Raw genomic sequence first — 22,972 nt, forward strand, 5'->3', positions numbered from 1 at the left:
AGCAACATGAGTTTAAACTGCAGCTAAAATAAAAATACAGTCGACCTTTGAGCAACATGAGTTTAAAAATCCACTTATGTGTGGATTTTCTTTGGCTTCTGTCACCCCAGAGATATCAATTCAACTCCTCTTCCTCCTCAGCCTAACAAGGATGAACATCTTGATGATACACTTCGCTTAATGAATGGTAAATATATTTTCCTTATGTTCTTAATAACACCTTATTTTCTTTTGCTTACTTTATTATAAGGATACAATATAAAATACATATTGCATATAAGGTATGTATTAATCACTGTTTATGTTATCCATAAGGCGTCTAGTCAACAGTAGGCTATTGGTAGTTAAGTTTCTGGTGTGTCAAAACTTAGGCACGGATTTTCAATTTCATGGGGGGTTGGCTTTTGCAAACCAGCTCAAAGAAGGAGAAATAGCCTGAGTGGAAATGAGAAAGAAAGACAGGGAGACAAAGATGGGATCGGGAGGTCTGGCATGGCTGATGTCTACAGCCAGCACCAAACTGCTTTATTTATAAAGTATCTAATCAAGGTGACACCTGGGTAAAGATTAACTTTAAGGAGGAAAAGCTGTGTGCTGGCCCATAATAAGGACTAGGTGACTTCTGGCAGAGGAGTAAAGAATGTTGTTAAAGGAGGAGAAGCAGCTGGGGGGGTGGGGTGAGAGGGTTGTTCTCTGAACGTCTCCCCAGACTGAGGGGGCCCTGCCACCTCACAGCCCATATTCCACAGTTGGCACCCTAATCTCCACACTGTTGAGAGTCAAGCATCCGTGGAAAGGATGAAGCCCTTTCATCCCTCTGTACACACTGATGAAGGTAGCGCTGTGAACCGCTCCTTGCTGCTACAGCCTCAGAGCTGCTTTATGTGACTGACTTGTGTTGATCACTAAGCTCAAGTCATCAGAAGAAGAAATGGCTAAGTTACCACCTGACTGGTCAGACTGACCTTGGGCCCCAGAAAGGACCTCACTGGCAGGTGCCTTTCAGTGGGCATCAGTTGATTAAATTGCCCAATAAAGGCTACATAGAGAGTGACTGAAAAGAAAATAACACAGGAGCAAATGAGGCAGGGGAAGGGACGTGATGTTTAAATACTAATAGCCCCTTCTCAAATGTTGCTTTCTTCAAGTGATAATGGAGTGAGATGTATTTATTTCAAGAGTCCTCCCAAATTCCTAGAGTGCTTAGAGAATAAAGGAAAATTATAGCAAAGAAGCACAGTCTTATACAGTGGAGAAGCGGAGGCATCTGGGTTACTACAGATGAGAAAACTGAGGCCCCACAAGGCCAGGTGGGTTGCCCAAGCCTCCCTGAAAGCTTCTGTTATTCTCCCAAGTTCTGAAATACAGGGCTAGAGGCACAGGATGAATGATCCTATGAGCTACTCTCACATCATAACTCTGGTGCCGAGAACACGGGAGTGCAGCAGAAGGGGCCAGGCAGGCCCTGAAGAACTCCAGACGGTATCCGGATAGAGCTGGGATCCTGGCCATGGCGGAGAAAACCATACTGCCAACAGTTCAGCCTTAAGGGTAATAAGGCTTCTAAAGGTGAGCGAAGAGAATGGCAAGAAAGAACATAGGCCAGGAAAAGATCAGGCCATTAATTTTCATAAAGAGAGGTCTATATGTGGAGAGATCTGAAAAGAAAAATATAAGAAAACACTAAAAGAAGCAAAAGTAAAGTTACAAGAGGCAGGAAATTAAAACTTCAAAGCTTAATAAAGAAATTAAAACAGTTCAAAAATAAGAAGAAAAAGTAAGATACTAAGCAAGAACTAGAAAACAAAACAAAAATTTAAAATAAGTAATTTGTAGAATCACATTTAATATTAAGGTTGCTTAACCTGTTTCTACTAAATGTGATTTTTTTTTTTTTTTGAGACAGTCTCGCACTGTTGCCCAGGCTAGAGTGCCATGGCATCAGCCTAGCTCACAGCAATCTCAAACTCCTGGGCTCAAGCCATCCTCCTGCCTTACCCTCCACAGTAGCTGGGACTATAGGTGCACATCAGGACACCTGCTATTTTTTTTTTCTATTTTTAGTAGAGAGGGGGTCTGGATCTTTCTCAGGCTGGTCTCCTGCGCTAAAGGGATCCTTGGCCTCCCAGAGTCCTACGATTGCAGACATGAGCCACGACTCCTGGCCTAAATGAAATTGATGTTATTTATTTATTTAGAGACGGAGTCTCAAAAACATTTAGTTAGCATTTTATACAGAATAACCTGAAAAACTGCAGAACACTCCATGAGTCTATGTGTCAACCTTATGCAGGGGCCATGATCATCTTCTCTGTGTTGTTCTGATTTTAGTGCTAAGTGCCACTGAAGACAGTGCCTTTGTTTTTAATAAAATGTAATTAAGTTTATATAATTTATCTCTTCACAGAAACTAGTTTTTTTAACAGCAGCTTGCAGAATTCCTGAAAATTTAACAATCAGCTCTTGTGAGCTACTACAAGTTAGCACAATCTGGCTCTAGCACACCACTGATATTGTGAGTCACAATCACTCCATTCAGACAGTTAACATGGCCTCACGCAGGCTCTCTACAGGTTCATCTGGTCAACAACCAGAGTGGTTAGGACCAACTCATTTAGTATTCCATCATGCATACAAAACCGAAATTGAATGCAACTTTTATAAAACAAACAAACAAAAAAGCACAACTTTTTCTTTTGAAAAAATATTTTCTTCCTTTTAAATCAATTTCATGAGATTTAAAAAAAAATTACTAACTCCTCAATTTTGGTAAGATTTTAAAGAAAATGAAAATCAACTGTTTCATATAACACCTTTATTTTTTATTTTTATTTTTTTTTGGCCAGGGCAGGGTTTGAACCCGCCACCTCCAGCATATGAGACCGGCGCCCTACTCCTTGAGCCACAGGCGCCACCCCTCATATAACATCTTTAAAATACGCAGAGACATTTCATTTCTTTTGTCAAAGTAGATGTCTTCTATTGATAAGTTCATACTAAACTCCAAAAGTCTTTATGGTTAAGTGTAAGAATTTGTTTCTGCATCTGGGCCATGTATGGAATAATGGATATGAGAGTAAAATTATTTCAGAGCAAATGAGTCACAATAAGGTGGCCCAGTGGTGTAATCATCATTTAATAATACACAGCATTTGGACCACTTAAAATGTTTGGTGAAGACTGGTTCTTGGCAACCTGGCGTTCAGTAGGTGTAGTATCCCGTTCCTGACACGAGGTGGAGCCAGTGCCATTGAGCTAGACTAGAGCTAGACTCAGAGCCTTCAGTTTAAGGGCAGTCTAAGGTCAAAAATATCCCAGAGTAAATATCTGATTCAGGACATTTGATGCAATTCTAAGAAACAAAAGAATAGGCAAAACATCTTACTTCCTCTGTGAAATAGCTAATGTTATTCTAAGTATGAGAAAACATTTAAAGTAAGTAAAAAATCTAAACAAAGGATTTAAAAATGATTTTTATTCATTTAACAAATACTTGAACACTACTATGTACCAGGTACCTTTTAAAATATGGTAGAGAATAAAATAAAGACTTTGACTTTACGGAGGGCATTTTTCACACTTTAACCTGATTTTGCAAAGCCATTAAATGAAGCCAAAATAATGACAAATCTCTTTATTTAGCTGAACTACAATTCAAAAAAGTGTCTTTTAGGCCAGGTGCAGGGCCCATGCCTGTAATCCTAGCACTCTGGAAGGCTAAAGATGGTGGATTGCCTGAGCTCACGGGTTTGAGACCAATTTGAGCAAGAGTGAGACCCTCCGTCTCTAAAAATAGCTGAGCATTGTGGTGGGCGCCTATAGTCCCAGTTGCTTGGGAGGCTGAGGCAAGACGATCGCTTGAGCCCAAGAGTTTGAAGTTGTTGTGAGCTACACAACAGAGTACCACAGAACTCTACCAAGGGTGACAAAGTGAGACTGTCTCAAAAAAAAAGTGTCTTTTCTCAAGGTCCCTCTAATCCAATGAAGATCATTTTTCCACTGCTAACATACACTTCCTGAATATCTTCTGGTTCTAACTTGTTGCAACATTATTTCTTAGATAGCCCTTTCTGCTAGAGTTTGCACCCCTCTCATGACCTCAGGGTCTCCTGTACTTTACAGAAAAAAAAAATCTCTATAAGTGTGTTGAGGTGGCTTACACCTGTAATCCTAGCACTCTGGGAGGCCAAGGGGGTGGATTGCTTCAGCTCAGGAGTTCCAGACCAACCTGAACAAGAGCGAGACCCCATCTTTACTAAAAATAGAAAAACTAGCTGTGCATCAAGGTGGGAGCCTGTAGTGTCAGCTACTCAGGAGGCTAAGGCAAGGGGATTGCTGGAGCCGAGGCATTTGAGGTTGCTGTGAGCTATGCTGATGCCATGGCATCTACCTAAGGTGACAGAGTGAGTGTCTCAAAAGAAAAACAAACAAACAAAAAAAGAAAAAAATAGGCTCTATAAAACACTGGGTTATTATAAAGAGTGATATAATAAATAAATTTAGTGATGTGGTCACTTTTAAACAACGTTGCCCTAGGCACTGCCCCGTGGCACAGGGGATTACTGTGAATTGGACAAAGTCCCTGGCTCTTACTATGGAACTTATAGTCAGGAGGGAAAAAGCACAAATGTAAATAAACATGAGCTAATTTTAGATGGCAGTCCTAAGTACTATGAAGAAATCATCACTACCATCATCATTTTCATAACTACATTAGAAGGCTGCTGCAACAAAATACCACAGACTGGGTGGCTTACACAACCAAGTCAACTTCTCCCAGCTCTGGAGGCTGGAAGTCCACAATCACGGCAGCAGGACGTTTGGCTGGTTCTCAGGCTTCTCTCCTTAACTTGCAGAGGGCCGCCTTTTCCCTGTGACCTCACACAGTCACCCTTCTGTATGTTAGCATTCCCAGCGTCTGTGTGTCCAAACTTCCTCTTCTTAGGAGGCTGACAGATTGCATAGGGACCCTCCCTAACAGCCTCATTTTAACCTAGTCACCCCTTTAAAAGACCTATCTCCCAATAAGGTCACAGTCTGAGACTTCAAAAAACATGAATGAGGATCGTGGTAACACAATTCTCCCCATAACAAAAACAAGAATGATAATGACAACTTATGCCTCACCACCACCAAGCTTGTCTGGCCACCATCCCCTCCTGCCTTGGACCACTACCTAGCATTATGCCATCTTTCTGTTTCTGTGCTTGCTGGTCACCTCAACCCATTCCCATAACTCCCTGAACAAATCTTTTTTTTTTTTATTATTGTTGGGGATTCATTGAGGGTACAAGATGTGTTACACACTGAGACAAATCTTTCTAATGAAAACCATATCTTATAACTCTCCCACTTAAAATGTTCCAGTGGCTTCCCATTGCACTGATAATAGAAACTCCTTTCTGTGGCCTTGTAGTGCTCTTCATAATTTGGGCCCTGCCAACTTTTTGCACTTGACCTTTTACCACTAACTGCATCCCAGCTACACTATCCTCTTTGCTTTCCTCCAACATGCTAAACCCCTTCCCTTTCACAAGACCTTTGTATTTGCTGGTCTCTGCTTCTTTACATGGCTGCCTCCTTCTAATCTAAAAAGATCTTGGGCTTGGGTGGTGCCTGTGGCTCAGTGAGAGGGTGGCAGGTTCAAACCTGGCCCCAGCCAAACTGCAACAAAAAAATGGCCGGGTGTTGTTGCAGGCGCCTGTGGTCCCAGCTTCTTGGGAGGCCGAGGCAAGAGAATCACCTACAGCCCAAGAGCTGTGATGCCATAGCACTCTACCAAGGGCGCCATAGTGAGACTCTGTCTCAAAAAAAAAGATCTTGACCGGCACATATTTTATACTAAGATTGTATTTCTTCGATTTCTACTTTACTGAGTCTTTAAAATTATAACTATGTTGAATTCTGTCAAATGCCTCTTATCTCAGATCTATTTATAGGATGAATTACATTTAAAAACATCCCCATTATCCTGATTTGATTAATTCACATTGTATACCCATATCAAAACATCACATGACAAACAATGTAACCTCATTGTATGTACCCATCTGAAATGAAAAATTTACATGGAAACTCCCCAAAATACCTATCATGTGTATCCTATAAAGATATACGACTATTAGGTACCCATAATAATTAAAAATAAAATAATATTGGGCGGCGCCTGTGGCTCAGTCGGTAAGGCGCCGGCCCCATATACCGAGGGTGGCGGGTTCAAGCCCGGCCCCGGCCAAACTGCAACCAAAAAATAGCCGGGCGTTGTGGCGGGCGCCTGTAGTCCCAGCTACTCGGGAGGCTGAGGCAAGAAATCGCTTAAGCCCAGGAGTTGGAGGTTGCTGTGAGCTGCGTGAGGCCACGGCACTCTACCGAGGGCCATAAAGTGAGACTCTGTCTCTACAAAAAAAAAAAAATAAATAAAAAAAAAAATAAAATAATACAATTTTTTTTTTTAAAACTTACCAATAGAACTATTTTTACATTCCTGGAATAAACTCTAGTTTAGGAGATGGGCCATTGACACATGGACTCTGCCTAGCTGTGTTAGAAAAATACTTCCTTAAAATACCCATGCAGAGTCAGCACTCACCTCATTTACGCTATCAAGAGCTCCCTGGACACTGAACCTCTAAAGGGAGGAGGTCTCCTCTGAAGCAGGAGCATCAGGGTTTCCTGGGAGCCGAACATAGGAGCGTGTAGGCCTGGGGTGGGTCAGGCCCTGGTAGCACTGCACCGTGGGAGGAGCCACTTCACCTTTGTATCAGTTGTTAAAAATAGAATTTTGATCCTTTGGTCAGGCGTCAATCAAATTTGTTCTTTAAGTCCCTGTTCAAGTCTTTTGCCCATTTTTTCTCATGCGTGTGTGTTTAGGAACTCCCCATGTGATTCTAAAGTGAACCCAAGATTAGGAACCATTGCTCTAGTCCATATGCCAATCTACAATCCTACAACTACAATTTTCTTTCTTTCTTTTTTGAGATCTCACTATGTTTCTTTTTTTTTTTTTTTTGGTTTTTGGCCAGGGCTAGGTTTGAACCCACCACCTCCGGCATATGGGACCGGCACCCTACTCCTTGAGCCACAGGCGCTGCCCATGAGATCTCACTATGTTTCTAATAATATATTTTGTGCTATTTTCTTATTTTATCTTTTTTGTTGTGTGTTTTTTCTTTTGTTTTGTTTTATTTGAGACAGAGTCTTGCTCTGTTGCCCAGGCTAGAATGCAGTGGCATCGTCATAGTTCATTGAAGCCTCCAACTCCTGGGCTCAAGCAATCCTCCTGTCCCAGCCTCCAGAGTAGCTGGGACTACAGGTAAGCACCACTGCACCTGGTGTTCTCGCTTCTCTGCATGTATGGATTTGTACTGCTTGCATAATGAAATGCAGGCTCTTCAGGGCAGCAAACAAGATCATTCACTGACTGGCCCCAGCCCACCTTTACACATTCATTCTTAACAACACCATACAACTAGTTACATACCCTCAGCTAATATTATTAGCACTGTTTAGAGAAAAAAGACAATGTTGCATACATTATAGAACCCAAATCTTAAATACATTTTGTCTTTTGTAAGTTTATAACTTAGGAGAGAAAGAAATATAGGCTTTTGTTTTAAAATGTAAGTATACAGGTGGTGCCTGTGGCTCAGTGAGTAGGGCGGTGGGCCCATATACAGAGGGTGGCAGGTTCGAACCCAGCCCTGGCCAAACTGCAACAAAAAATAGCTGGGTATTGTGGCAGGTGCCTGTAGTCCCAGCTACTCGGGAGGCTGAGGCAAGAGAATTGCCTAAGCCCAAGACCTAGAGGTTGCTGTGAGCTGTGACACCACGGCACTCTACTGAGGGCAAAAAAGTAAGACTCTGTCTCTAAAAAAAAAAAAAAAAAAAAAATTGGGAGTTAGGCAGCAAAGGAAAGATGGCCTAAAATTAGCTCTCAGTGGAGGGCTAGAAACTATAACAAAATGCACACTCTGTAGTTCTCAGAAAAAAATAAACATTTGAGTGTGACTTCTCAGGAAATCAAAAAATGAAACAGAAGAAGGCTATGGGTTAGGAGTTGGTGTGGCTGCCATGCCTTTAAATTAACCAAAAGCTTGCTTGAATCACAGCATTTGCAACCTGGCTTCTGACGTGGCACCCCTAGTTACTAACCCCTACTTCAAAAAACCTACTTCAAAAAACTGCTGAACTCTCTCACGTAACTATACAAATATATCTGATATCCACAACTTGTGATTTGTGGAAGAAGTATTAAAGGAAGACATTCTTCACGTAGTGCTGAACAGGAATAGTATTAAAAAAACGATGGCTCTTCTATACCCCATCAGCCCTCTCTGAAGGGGGTACCCTGTTAACCAATTTCAGCCTATAAAGTAACTCACCAAGATATCTAGGGGAAGGTTCCTGTGAATCAAATTTGGTATTGCCACTATGTGAGAATAATAGTCACCATTGTACCAACTGCTAACCTCCTGTGGCTTACCACAATAGTCACAGAGATGGCTTACGTTAAGTCCAAAATGGATTTCTTGATCAATGAATGGCTTACCTCCAAAAAAGTCATTCGAAGACCCAGCTCCTTCCACCTTATAGTACCCTTATTATCAACATGTAGCTTCCAGTGTCACTTTGCTGTATCAAGCTGTAAGGGGGAAAAGCCTGAAGAATCACACATGGGAGGTTTCGTGGACCAGGCCTAAAAGCGGCACACATCACATTCCACCAGCAAATTATACTATAGTTACGTGCTCAGGAGAAGGGGAAATAAAATTAGACCCACTCTCTACCACAACTGACCACCATGACATGAATCACTAGTACACTGGGAAAGGGTCAGGGGTGGGAGTGGGGTGTGGGGATGGGGTAATAAAACAGTAAGTTCACCGCAGAGTTCTCAAACAACCTCATCAGGGTGTGTGGCTAACGTACCAGATAGGCAGTTAAGGGACCTCCTTGACAAATCCACAGTCCCCTTCTCAGAATTCTGAGAGTTTCTGAATTTATAGATTGTTATGCTTTGTACCATTTGCTCTGCTGCCCTCAGCACAGAAGCAGAGATAGCCACTTAACCAAAAAATGGCATCTCTCCATAGGCCTGCAAAGGAGGATCCTCTGCTCAGCAAAGGCCTCTGCACTGAATACTGACAAATGATCAACACTGACTTGTCTTCTTTATTCCTGGGAAGTTTTAAAGCAAGGCACACAGATAGAAGACAGATGGAAGAGAAACAACAGAGAGAGAAGGCAGTAAGCTGAAGCAGAAGGCATTAGAAGCCAGGAGGAAGTGAGGTAAAGGGGTAGGAGACAACACGGCAGAGATGAAAGTCATCAGGAGCAGAAGAAGAAAAAGAATCTAGGAGAGAAGGAATAAAAGCAGAATAGGAGAGTCACAAGCATGTTTGACGACTAGAGTTGACATGGAGCTACCAGAGGACTAAATCCAAGTGGGTTTTTTTGTTTTGTTTTCTGTTCTTCAGACAGAGTCTCGAAACTGTGGCATCACCATAGGCCCTGGGCTCAAGCAATTCCCTTGCCTCAGCCTATGGAGTAGCTGGGACTACAGATGCCTGTCACAATGACCAGCTAATTTTTCTGTTTTTAGTAGAGAGCAAGTCTTGGTCTTGTTCAGGCTGGCTTGGAATTCCTGAGCTCAAGTGATCCTCCTGCCTTGGCCTCCCCAAGTGTCATTTTTATGTCACAATGCCATCCTTCAATACATAAAACCTGGAACACAGTCTGTAGGAATATCTAGAACTCCTAGAGGACAACCTTGTCTGCTTTCGGTTCTAAGTGGAAAAGCTTAGAAAAGTTTTACTCCATTCAGTATAATATTAGCTGTGGGTTTGTCATAAGTGACTTTGATCAGATTCAGAAATGTGCCACCTATGCCTAAATTCTTAAGTGTTTGAATTAGAGAAGGATACTGAATTGTATTGAATGCTTTTTCTACATCTATTGAAAGAATCATATGGTCTTTGGTTTTGCTTCTGTTGGTATGGTGAATTACATTTATAAACCATCCTTGCATGCCTGGGATGAAGCCTACTTGATCATGATGATGATTTTTTAAATGTGTAGCTGTCATTTATGGGCTAGGATTTTACTGAGAATTTTTGTATCTGTATTCATTAGTGAAATTGGTCTGAAATTCTCCTTTTTAGTTGGGTATTTTCCAGATTTGGGTATCAGGGTGATGTTTGCTTTGTATATCACGTTGGGGAAGATTCCTTCCTTCTTAATTTTTTGGAATAATTTAATTTCTGCAACATGGGTATAAGCTCTTCTTTGAAGGTTTGATAGAATTCTGGTGTGAAGCCATCTGGACCAGGGCTTTCTTTTCTTTGGGAGATTTTTTGTTGTTTCTTCAATTTCAGTTCTTGAAATCGGTCTATTCAAGAGATCTGTTTCTTCTTGATTAAGTCTGGGGAGAGGATGTGACTCTAGGTATTGATCCATTTCCTCCAAATTGTCCAATTTCTGGGCATAGAGTTTTTTATAGTTTTCAGAGATGATTTCTTATATCTCTATGGCATCTGTTGTTATTTCCCCTTTATTGGTTTTTTGTTTGTTTGTTTTTAAAGACAGAGTCTCACTTTGTTGCCCTCAGTAGAGTGCCATGGCATCATAGCAACCTCCAATTCTTGGGCTTAGATGATTCTCTTGCCTTAGCTTCCTGAGTAGCTGGGACTACAGGTGCCCGCCACAATGTGTGGCTATTTTTTGTTGCAGTTTGGCTGAGGCTGGGTTTGAACCCACCATCCTCAGTATATGGGGCCGGTGCCCTACTCACTGAGCCACAGGCACCGCACCTCCCCTTTATTGTTTCTGATTGAGGTTATTAGAGATTTTGCTTTTCTGTTTCTAGTTAATCTGTCCAAAAGTTTATCAATTTTATTTATTTTTTTGAAAAACCAACTTTTTGTTTTGTTAATTTTCTGAGTGATTCTTTTGTTTTCAATTTCATTAATCTTGGATTTAATTTGGTTACTTATTTTCTTTTGCTAGGTTTGGGATTAGATTGTTCTTCTTTTTCCAATTCCAGAAGATGGTTCATAAGTTTGTTAATGCACTCTCTTTTTGTTTTTCGAATGCAGGCATCTAATGTGATAAATGTCCCTCCTAAGACTGCTTTTGCTGGTAACTTGTGTCTTCATTGTTGTTATGTTTGAGGAATTTAATGATTTCCTCTTTTATCTCTTCCTGATCCCAACTATCATTAAGCATAAGGTTGTTTAATTTCCACATTCTTGTGTGGGGATGAACACTTTTGTTAGAGTTCCACCTTTATTGTCCTATGGTCTGATACAAGGTGTGATACAAAGATACAAGGTATAATTTCTGTTCTTTTAATTTTGCTGAGGTTTGATTCATATCTTAGGATGTGATCGATTTTGGAATTTGTACCATGGGCTGACAAGAAAAATGTATATTCCTTAGCTTTGGGATGGTATGTTCTGTATATGTCTATGAATCCCATTAGTTCTAAGTTAAGTCCTTTGTATCTTTGTTTAGTTTCTGTTTAGAGGATCTAGCCAGTTCTGCCAGAAGGGTGTTAAAGTCCCTGACCATTATAGTGTTATGGGCTATTGTATTGCTCAAACCCATCAAGGTCTGTTTCATAAATGTGGGAGCATTTAAATTGGGTGAATAAATATTTAAAATTGAAATTCCTTCTTGTTGTATTATTAATTTGATTAGTATAAAGTGTCCAACTTTGTCTTTCTTTAGTGGCTTTAAATCCACTTATACCTGCAAATAAGATTGCAACCCCTCCTTTCTTCTGATTTCCATTTGCTTAAAGTATGGCTTTCCATCCCTTAACTTTGAGTCTTGATTTGTCCATCAAGGCTAGGTGTGTTTCCTGGTGATAGCAATGGATGGTTTGTGTTTATTTTATCCAATCAGCCAGACTGTGCCTCTTCAGTGGTGAATTCAGTCCATTGACATTTATTGAGAGAATCACTAAGTGTGGTGCAGTTCTATTCATCTTATTTTGTGAAAGTCCGTTGTGTAGTTTTATCCTTTGTGCCATTGTGGAAGCTAAGTTACGACCATTAGCTTCTGGGTGTTTACTTTGCTGTGTCCATTGTGGTGGTCAGTGTTGAGAATAGGTCTAAGTATTTCGTATAGAGCTGGTCGTGTTGTGGTGAATTTCCTCAGTGCTTGTATATCCACAAAAGATTTGATTTCTTCATCAGTTTTAAAGCTTAGTTTATTAGGATACAGAATTCTGATCTGAAAATTGTTTTAAGAATGTTGAAGGTGAATGACCATGTCCTTCTTGCTTGGATGATTTCAGTTGAAAAGTCTGCTGTCATCTTAATGGCTCTGCCTCTGTTGGTCAGCTAGCACTTACTCTTGGCTGCTTGCAGAATTTTTTCTTTCATCTTGACTTTGGACAGATTCATTACAATGTGTCTTGAAGAGGGTTTGTTTGAGTGGAGATGACCTGGGGTTCGATATCCATCTGAAAAGAGTGTGTCGGGTTATTGAGTAAAACTTGGATGTTTTCATTTTTTGTAAGTAGGGCTTCTATTCCTTTGGGACAAGCTTCTTCCCCTTTAGAAATCCCTATTATTTGAATGTTTGAATGCTTCATGGAGTCTTGTAGTTCTCTAAGCACCTGTTCTGCCTTCTCTTTCTTCTTTTCTGCCTCTTTATCTACCTGGGTTAACTAAAAAACTTTATCCTCTAGGTCTGAGGCTCTTTCTTCTTCATGGTCTAATCTATTTTTGATACTTTCCACTGCATCTTTACATTCCCTGATTGTCTCCTTCATTTCCTTAAGCTCTACCATATCCCTTCTATATTCTACATATCTCCCATCTGACTTTTAGTTCTGTCTTCCCATTTTCTCATCCATTTTTTTTATTGTCTTTATCATCCATATTTTAAATTCCCTTTCTGTCAAGTCCATTAATTCTTTATAGGTGGATCTTCTGCTGTAGCTGCCACATGGTCCCTTGGGGGAGTTCCTCTGTTTGGGATTTTTTTTTTTTTTTTGTAGAGACAGAGTCTCACTTTATGGCCCTCGGTAGAGTGCTGTGGCATCACACAGCTCACAGCAACCTCCAACTCCTGGGCTTAAGCAATTCTCTTGCCTCAGCCTCCCGAGTAGCTGGGACTACAGGCGCCCGCCATAACGCCCAGCTATTTTTTTTGGTTGCAGTTCAGCTGAGGCCGGGTTTGAACCCGCCACCCTCGGTATATGGGGCCGGCGCCTTACCGACTGAGCCACAGGCGCCGCCCTCTGTTTGGGATTTTCATGTTACCTGAATTTTTCTGTTGGTTCCTCCTCATGTGTTTTTTCTTTTTGTTCACCTCCTTGTCCTCCTTTTTCCTTCTCACTGTCTCCTTTATTTCCAACAGAAGTCCTTGCTCTTGATGACAGTATGTTGCAATGTGTTGCTGGTACACAGGTGATGCTGTGGTTTTTTCAGGAGACAAAGAGCACAGCCAGCAACCTCTATAGTCCTTATTCCAAACTTTGTTGCCTTTGGTGATCAGCAACTCAGCATTTGGACCCTGTCAGCTTGAGATCTTTAAGCTCACAAGAATCCTTCAGGGACAGGTCTCACAGTGCTCCCTGACTTCAGTTCCTGTGGGATGCAGGAGTCCCTCATCCTGTCCTAAGACTAGAGTTACGATCCCGGCAGGCCGAATTAAGACAGCCGTGCTTTAGGACCCTGCGAAGACCTTCTCATGACCTTCTCCTGGGCTGCTGAGACCTTCTCAGTATAGCTGCCTTGCCAGCCACCCAACCTAGGGCAAATCCACTCCAACCAGCATTCAAATATGGTTGCTGTATCCTGGTCAAGTCCACCCACTCTTCCAAGCTTTCCACTCAATACACAACTTCCCCCAACAACTGAAAACTCCGGAAAGACTTCTTCCTGGCCCGGACCTCTGTGATGGAGGTGGGGTAGCTGATCCAAGCTGGTCTCAATCACTTGCCTAATTCATCAGATTTCTACCACTCTGGATCATACACTGTATCCAGCTCACTACCTCCTTGCTGTGCTCCCTGAGCTATGACTCTGGGTAAGGTCCCCGCACCAGGTATGGCTGGGACCATCCTCAGCTGAACTATCCTTCTGGTCCACCATCTTGCCTCAACTCCTAGGATGGACCCTTAATCCAATGACTCCTCCTTTTGTAATTTTTTTTTTTTATACAGTCTCACTATGTTGCTCTCAGTAGAGTGCAGGGGCGTCACAGCTCACAGCAACCTCAAACTCTTGGGTTTGAGCAATTCTCTTGTCTCAGTCTCCCAAGTAGCTGGGAATACAGGTGCCCACCACAATGCCCGGCTATTTTTTGTTGCAATTGTCATTGTTTAGCTGGCCCAGGCCAAGTTCTAAGCCGCCACCCTCGGTGTATGTAGCTGGCACTATAACCACTGTGCTATGGGCACCGAGCCCTTTTGTAATTTTTTTAACTCAACATTGCTTTTGAGGTTTATCCAAGTTACACATGTAGTCTTCACTTTGTTCAATATATGTGAGCAATCACTGTATTAATAAACATACAATTTCCTACTGAGGGGTATGTTTTTGTATTGCAGGAATGCAGACCCAGTTACCTAGGCAGTTTTTCAAAAGCTCTTTGAGTAGTCTCAAGGATTCTGAGATAATAATTGTTTTGGGGAAATTATCAATGCAATTTCTACATACTGCTCACACTTTTTACTACCTGATAAAAAATGAATTATGAAATGTTTTACTATCTCTTCAAAAACAGCAATGATGTGAAGAAGCAGAAGTGATATTTATGGCACCTCCAGTCCTCTTAGGAAGAGTTATTTCTAATCCATTACAAATAGTTTCTTTTTACCTGCTTCTTAACTGAATTTTAGATAGGATCTAATCTACTCAAAAGTTTCTGCCAACTGCTAATGAAACTTTAGTCTCCCAGTCAGTGAAAGAGATGAATATTGGATGTCATGAGCCTCAGACTCATGCTGAGTTGAAGATGGAAGCAGTGAAAGGAGAGATTTGCTATAGAAAGGCAACCTTAGCTTCAAATTCTCCTTTTGCTTTTGGTAGTGTCTTCAGCGGCTGAGGAAGACCAGGTGCTGTCCTCACCTGCAAAAGTTTAATCCAGTTGTTGTAGAAAGATATATCCACATACTGAAAAGTTAACTCACGTGAGCACAGGATGTCACCACATTTCCCTCCACTGGCTGTGCTGGTGGAACTCAGGGGCTGAATCACCCCTGCAAGAGTCTCTGGGATTGCTTGTAATGTTGACCTTACTGCTAACATTTCGATGGAACATCATCAGCTCCATGGAGGAAGGAAAACACTTTAATGAATATGACAAACAAAAGGATCTAGTTTGAGGCACAAAGAAGGATAAGACAGGTTGAAAAGAGCTGATGTCTTTCATCAAAGAAACATGAATTCTGCTAAAATTAAAGCAAGAAGAAACATAAAATTTTACGTGAAGCTTGGGTGAAAGAATGGTGAAATCATTGATGCTTAATGAAAAGTTGATGGGGACAATGTCCCAAAGAAATCAGTAGTTTACAAATGGATAACTTGTCTTAAGTAGAAGAGATGATGTTGAAGATGACGCCCACAGTAGCAGACCATCCACATAATTTTGCAAGGAAAAAATTCCTCTTGATTGTGCCCTAATTAAAGAGGACTGACAACAGAACAAACAATAGCCAACACTGGAGACATCTCATCTGTTTCAGCTTCCACAATTCTGACCGAAAAATTAAAGTTGAATGAACTTTCCACTTGATGGGTGTCCACTGCACCCAGATCAGCGCAGCTTTCAGTGGAAATTTTGAAAAAGGGGGAGATCCTGAAGCATTTTTCTGAAGATCTGTAACAGGAGATGAAACATAGCTTTACCATTTACTTTCAAATTTAACTTATCAGCTACATGGAAAAAATAACTTCTTTATTTTAGAAAAACACTTTATTTAAAAAAAACACTCTTATGAGTGTTTTTAATTATTATTTTTTTTGAGACAGAGTCTTACTTTGTCACCCTTGGCAGAGTGCTATTGTGTCATAGCTCACAGCAACCTCAAACTCTTGAGATCAAGCAATCTCCTTGCCTCAGCCTCCCAAGTAGGTGGGATTACAAGCACCCACCACTACACCAAACTAATGTTTCTGTTTTTTGTTTTTGTTTTTGTTTTTTTTTTAGTAGAGATGGGGTCTCACTCTTACTCAAGCTGGTCTCAAACTCTTGAGCTGAGATGATCCATTCCCCTTGGGTTCCCAGAGTACTAGGATTACAGGCATGAGCCACTGTGCCCAGCCTAATTTTTTTTTTTTTTTTGGCGGGGGCTAGGTTTGAACCTACCACCTCCGGCATATGGGACAGGCACCTTACTCGTTTGAGCCACAGGCACCGCCCAACCCAGCCTAATTTTTTTTTTTCTTTTACAAACTAGGTTTCTTTAGGATAACCTAAATTTACTCTACTAAAACTACTAAATGACTTTTATTTCAAAAAATTAAATGAATACTCAAAATATGTGTATTTGACTAAATTTTGAAAAAAACTTCTGAATGAGCCTAAGCACAGTGATTTGAGTTACCCATGAGGCTAAGGTGAAAGGATGTTGTGAGAAGGAGTTTAGCCCAGACAACACATTGAGTCCCTGGTCTCTTCACAACAAAATCTCTAAATGCCAGAAAGAAATAATAGAGTAAAAAGACAGATGACATATATATCACAAACTAAGGCTAAGAACTTTTTTTTTTTTTTTGTAGAGACAGAGTCTCACTTTATGGCCCTCGGTAGAGTGCCGTGGCCTCACACAGCTCACAGCAACCTCCAACTCCTGGGCTTAAGCGATTCTCTTGCCTCAGCCTCCCGAGTAGCTGGGACTACAGGCGCCCGCCACAATGCCCGGCTATTTTTTGGTTGCAGTTCGGCCGGGGCCGGGTTTGAACCCGCCACCCTCGATATATGGGGCCGGCGCCTTATGGACTGAGCCACAGGCACCGCCCTAAGGCTAAGAACTTTAATATATAAAAAGATAAACAATTCAATAGAAAAAACATGGAAAGGTCATGAATTGCCAGTTCAAATGAAAGAAAATGCAAATACATTGTAGAGATATAAAAGATGTTCATAATTCAAAAAATAAAAATTAACACTGTGTTTCTATTTTTCACATATCAGATTAGCAAGAATACCAAAGTTTTAGAATTAAACTTTGTTTAAGAAGGACTGAGAAAACATGTACTCTCATGTGATGAGAGAGACTGTATTGTCAAGCTAGCAACATTTACCAAAAATATTCATGCAGTTTGACATATTTCCAAGAATTTTTCCTAGGGAAAAATTTTCACTTTCACAAAATGGCACGCATACTGGGTGGGATATTCTCTGCACCATGGACTATATACAGTATAATAACAAAAGCCTAGAAACAACTTTAATGTCCCTTAGTAGAAGATGAATTCAATATATTATGGTTCATTCAGACCATGAAAAGAGGAAAATCTTTATATGTATACTAATAAAGAATAATCACCAAGGTATATTGATAAGTGCAAAAAGCAGATTGCAGAATGGTTTATACAGTATCTCACCACTTGTATTAAAAAATATACATGTATCTAGCCGGGCGTTGTGGCGGGCGCCTGTAGTCCCAGCTACTCGGGAGGCTGAGGCAAGAGAATCGCTTAAGCCCAGGAGTTGGAGGTTGCTGTGAGCTGTGTGATGCCACAGCACTCTACCGAGGGCCATAAAGTGAGACTCTGTCTCTAGACACACACACACAAAAAAATACATGTATCTTACAACCCAACAAGGAAACAAACAACCTGAGGTTAAAAATGGGCAAAGACTGGGAGGGGAGGGAGGGGGGAAGATGGGCAGAGGGAGGGTGATTGGTGGGATTACACCTACGGTGCATCTCAAGAGTATATGTGAAACTTAGTAAATGTAGAATATAAATGTCTTAACACAATTAACTAAGAAAATGCCAGGAAGGCTATGTCAACCAGTGTGATGAAAATATGTAAAATGGTCTATAAAACCAGTGTATGGTGCCCCATGATTTCATTAATGTACACAGCTATGATTTAATAATAAAAAAAATGGGCAAAAACTAAACTAGACATTTCTCCAAAGAGGATGTATAAATGGCCAATAAGTACCTGAAAAGATGCTCAACATTATCAATCATAGAGGAATGCAAATCAAAGCCCCAGTGTGATACTACTTTGCACCCATTACTTTGCTATCAGAAAAAGAACAGTAACACGGCCTCAGTAACATGGCGAGATCTGTCTCTCCAAAAAATAGAAAAATTAACTGGGTGTGGTGGGATCCCTTGACCCCAGGAATTTGAGGTTGCCGTGAGCTATGATAATACCACTGCACTCTAACCCAGCAAACAGTGAGAACCTGTCTCAAAACAGACCAAAAAAAAAGTGAAAAGTTCTTATGAAGGTTTTGTTATATAGTACAATATAATATTACTCACATAGATTAAAGAATGGAAAAACAAGTCCAAATTATTTAATTCAAGAATATCAAGAATCTATGAAGTGGAATAGTTATAATAGTTAATACTGTTCTAAGCTTTAAATCCAAAGCTAATTTGTCCCAAGTTAATACTGCACCGAGAGCTTTAAAAATGTCCTCTGACAGGCTCGGTGCCCATAGCATAGTGGTACAGCCATGTACACTAAGCCTGGCGGGTTCAAACCAGGGGACAGGCCAGCTAAACAACAATGACAACTGCAACAAAAAATAGCCAGGCGTTGTGGTGGGTGCCTGTAGTCCCAGCTCCTGGGAGGCTGAGACAAGAGAATTGCTTAAGCCCAGAAGTTTGAGGTTGCTGTGAGCTGTAATGTCATAGCACTCTACCAAGGACAACATAGTGAGACTCTGTCTCAGAAAGAAAAAGAAATGTCCTCCAACAAAAACTGGCTCTCAAACTTTTTGGTTTTCTAAAAATTATCAATACCTTCAAAGAGCTTGTGTTTATGTGAGTTACATGGATCTTTATTTATCATATTAGAAATCAAACTTTAAATTTAAAAAAGCATATTTATTAGTTCATTTAGAAATAATAAACTTTTGTTTACATAACTAATAATTTTTATTGAAAATAACTATTTTCTAAAACAAAAAATAAATTGAGAAGACTGACACTCCTTGACATATTTACTTACGCATCTCAGATCTCTAATCTCTGGCTTAGCAAAAGACGTTCTTTAGCAAAAAGACAGCTGGATTCTCATTTCTAGTTCTGTATTCAATCTGTTGTAATATCACACATAATGAGACTTTGAAAAACTCCAATATACACTCATGGAAAAAATGAGATCAAAAATAGCTAATGCTGTCTTAGATTTATTATGAAAATGGCCCGGGCGCTATGGCTTACACCTGTAATCTCAGCACTCTGGAAGGTAAAGGCAGGAGGACTGCTTGAAGCCGGAAGTTTGAGGTCAGCCTGAGCAAAAACCCTGTCACTATTGAAAATAGAAAAATTATCTGGGCATGGCACACCTGTAGTCTTAGCTAGTCATGCTGAGGCAGGGGATCACTTGAAACCAGTTTATGCTGCCGTGAACTATGATGAGGCTACTGCACTTCCTAGGAGGCAGAGCAAGACCCTGGGAAAGAAAAGAAAGAAAAGAAGGAAGAAAAAGAAGGAGAAGGAAGGAAGGAAAGAAAGAAGGGATAGGATGGGAGGATGAAAGGGAAGAAAGGGAGGGAGAAAAGAAAGAACAAAGAAAACAGTTTTGGCTTTGCAGACCCCTGAAAGGATCAGGGAACACACAGCACAGAAGTCTCCAGACCAGACTGGAGAACTCCTTTTATACTAAGTCCAGCAAGGCAAGTGTAAACACAGACGCACGAAGAGCAGAAATAAGTTACTCACAGTTACAGAGCTGGGATGGGAACTCAGGAAGTCTAATTCCAGACCTCAGGCCTGGCCCTCAGAGGTCCAGGCAAAGCAGAGGAGCTCATGTCATAGTGGTGTGCGACCTGCTGGTGACTGCCCCGCAGTCGTAATACGGGACCTCCCCTCTAGCTAATGTGATAACATTTCAATTACATCTTTCAATTTGTGCAAAGCAGATATGTGGGAAGGGAGAGCAGCCAGCATAAAACTCTCAAGACCTAGACCTCTAAAGGAGCCCAGGTCTGCCCTGAGAGAGAAGTGACACCGTACCTCCACCTGTGGGAGGAAGCACTTTGCGGAGAACCAGTCAATGCCTTGGAGCCTGCCAAACAACAGGGACAACTACAACCAAAAAAAAAAAAAAAACCGGGTGTTGTAGCAGGCGCCTACAGTCTCATTTACTTGGGAGGCTGAGGCAAAAAAATCGCTTAAGCCAGGAGTTGGAGGTTGCTGTGAGCTATGATGCCACGGCACTCTACCAAGGGTGACAAAGTGAGACTCTGTCTCAAAAAAAAAAAAAAAAAAAAAAAAAACTTTCTTTGCACCACTCAACCTTTTTTTGTTTCTTTTATTTTGAGTTGACACATAATAATTCTACATATTTATGGGATATAAAGAGGTAGTTGGTACAAGTATGTGATCAAATCAGGGTAATTAGGATATCCGCCACCTGACATATTATTTCTTTGTTCTGAACATTCAAAACCCTCTCTTCTAGCTTTTTGAAAGTATACAATAAACTACAGTTACCCATGTTCACCCTACAATGCTATAGAATGCCAGAACTCATTCCACCTGTCCAGTCATAATTTTTATATCTGTTAATCAACATTTCTCCATCTTCCCCTCCCCCTCATAGCCTTCCCAGCCTCTAATATCCACAATTCCATTCTCTATTTCCATGAACTCAATTTTTTTTTTTGTTTAGCTCCCACGCATGAACGAGGCATCATGATATTTACCTTTCTGTGCCCGGCTTATTTCACTTCGTGTCCTGTCCTCCAGGCTCATCCCTGTTGCCATGAATGACGGGATTTCAAACTTTTTTATGTATACCACTCAATCTTTACACAGAACATTGCATTCAATTCTTAATTAAAATGTTTTAAAAGAAGAGTAACAAACTAGTTTTGTCAGATGTTCGAGCATTTTATAAATTGATGGCAGTTAATGCATACACGTTTATTTATTTTTATTTTTTTGAGACAGAGCCTCAACCTATCACCCTGGGTAGAGTGCCGTGACATCACAGCTCACAACAACCTCCAGCTCCTGGGCTCAAGTGATTCTCCTGCCTCCTCCTCCCAAGTAGCTGGGACTACAAGCGCCCGCCACAGTGCCCAGCTATTTTTTGGTTGCAGTTGTCATTGTTGTTTGGAGGGCCCGGGCTGGATTCAAACCTGCCAGCTCAGATGTATGTGGCTGGTGCCTTAGCTGCTTGAGCCACAGGCGTTGAGCCGGCATACACGTTTAGTACTAAACCAGTATAAAACTGAAAGGCAGAGGAATACATCGGAAGACAGCCCTGATCCAGTTATACAAAGTGTAGCATATTATAAAGAAGGCCTAAAAATGCAAAAAAAAAAAAATTTAGTAATGTGGCTGTAAAAGTCCATTTAGATCTTCACTTTTAATCATAAGTTAAAATAAATTCCAGGTATAATAACCACTTTTACAAACAGAGACAGAGCTGAGGCTGGGAAAGGCAGGACCAGACCTTACCCATCTTGTTTCCAGAGTCTCCCCTGGGGCAGGCACATAGTATGCCCAAAGAAGAAACTAATTCAAGGGTGGCACCTGTAGCTCAGTGGGTAGGGCGCCAGCCACATATACCTAGGCTGACGGGTTCGAACCCAGCCTGGGCCTGCTAAACAACAATGACAACTGCAACAAAAAAATAGCCAGGCATTGTGGTGGGTGTCTGTAGTCTCAGCTACTTGGGAGGCTGAAGCAAGAGAATCAATTAAACCCAAGTGTTTCAGGTTGCTGTGAGCTGTGATACCACAGCACTCTACCCAGGGGAACATAGTGAGACTCCGTCTCAAAGAAAAAAACAAAGAAGTTATAACTTTGAGTTATAACTTTGCTGCTAACCTACTATACAATATTGGGCAAGTCTTTGCTTCTCTGTCCTTAATTTCCAGTTCAGAAAAAGCAGACAGTTGCCAGGCACGGTGGCTCACGCCTATAATCCCAGCACTTGGGAGGCCGATGCAGGTGGATCACCTGAGCTCACAGGTTCAAAAACAGCCTGAGCCAGAGTGAGACCTTGTCTCTAAAGGTAGCCAGGTGTTGTGGCGGGTGCCTGTAGTCCTCCCTCAGCGGGAGGCTGAGGCAAGAGAATCTCTTAAGCCCAGAAGTTAGAGGTTGCTGTGAGCTATGACATCACTGCACTCTACCAAGGGTGACAAAGTGAGACTCTGTCTTAATAAATAAATAAATAAATAAATAAGAAAGAAAGAGTGGACAGTAATGATACCAGCAGCTTGAGAACACTTATCATAAACTTTAAAGTGCTATACTAATTAATATACAGGACAGAGATTAAAAAACCACGTTCATCCACATCCCTACTCCTCAGATATGCCTAGCATCGATATTTTAATGCTAATTTCCTTAGTAACCATCTTTATTTAATGAACTATACCATTTAAGTTTTAAGAACATACACTTTCCTCCAGGGCCTCAGTAAAGTTATTTTAATTTTGAATAAAAAAAGATGCAGCCCATAAACATGTTTATTTTCCTGAATTGGCCCTTTAAGCAAAAGAGGCCTGGCCCCACTGCTCTGGAGGATTTGGGAGATTTCCTTTTCACTGCTACTGTCAGAAGCCTAAAGGCAGAAGATAAGCCCTGAGGTTCTTGAAGGGTAAGGGTGGGCAGAGTAGGCAAAGTAGCACAGCCAAAGACTTAGAATTAGAAAAACCATGATAGGCTAGATGGAGCAAACTATTTAACCGGTAGTCTCCAAAAACTGGAACTGCCAACCCTTACTACACAAATAAAAAGATGAAGATGAGGTGATGACACAGGCCCCTCGCATCCAACCACAGGTAGTTTGTCAGCGAGCCTTAA

The 22,972-nt window shown here is 41.1% G+C and overlaps 1 protein-coding gene and 1 non-coding gene across 3 annotated transcripts in view; both read right to left on the reverse strand.

The window, feature by feature from the left end:
- The window catches only part of EFCAB2 (EF-hand calcium binding domain 2), a 108,370-nt gene that overhangs the window by 42,302 nt on the left and 43,096 nt on the right, over positions 1-22,972 (reverse strand). The window lies entirely within an intron of this gene.
- Positions 2,249-2,353, reverse strand: LOC128597914 (U6 spliceosomal RNA). The gene has a single exon (XR_008383462.1). It is a non-coding gene; the product is annotated as a U6 spliceosomal RNA (small nuclear RNA).

Source organism: Nycticebus coucang, chromosome 10, assembly GCF_027406575.1.
Source record: "Nycticebus coucang isolate mNycCou1 chromosome 10, mNycCou1.pri, whole genome shotgun sequence".
Taxonomy (NCBI): domain Eukaryota; kingdom Metazoa; phylum Chordata; class Mammalia; order Primates; family Lorisidae; genus Nycticebus; species Nycticebus coucang.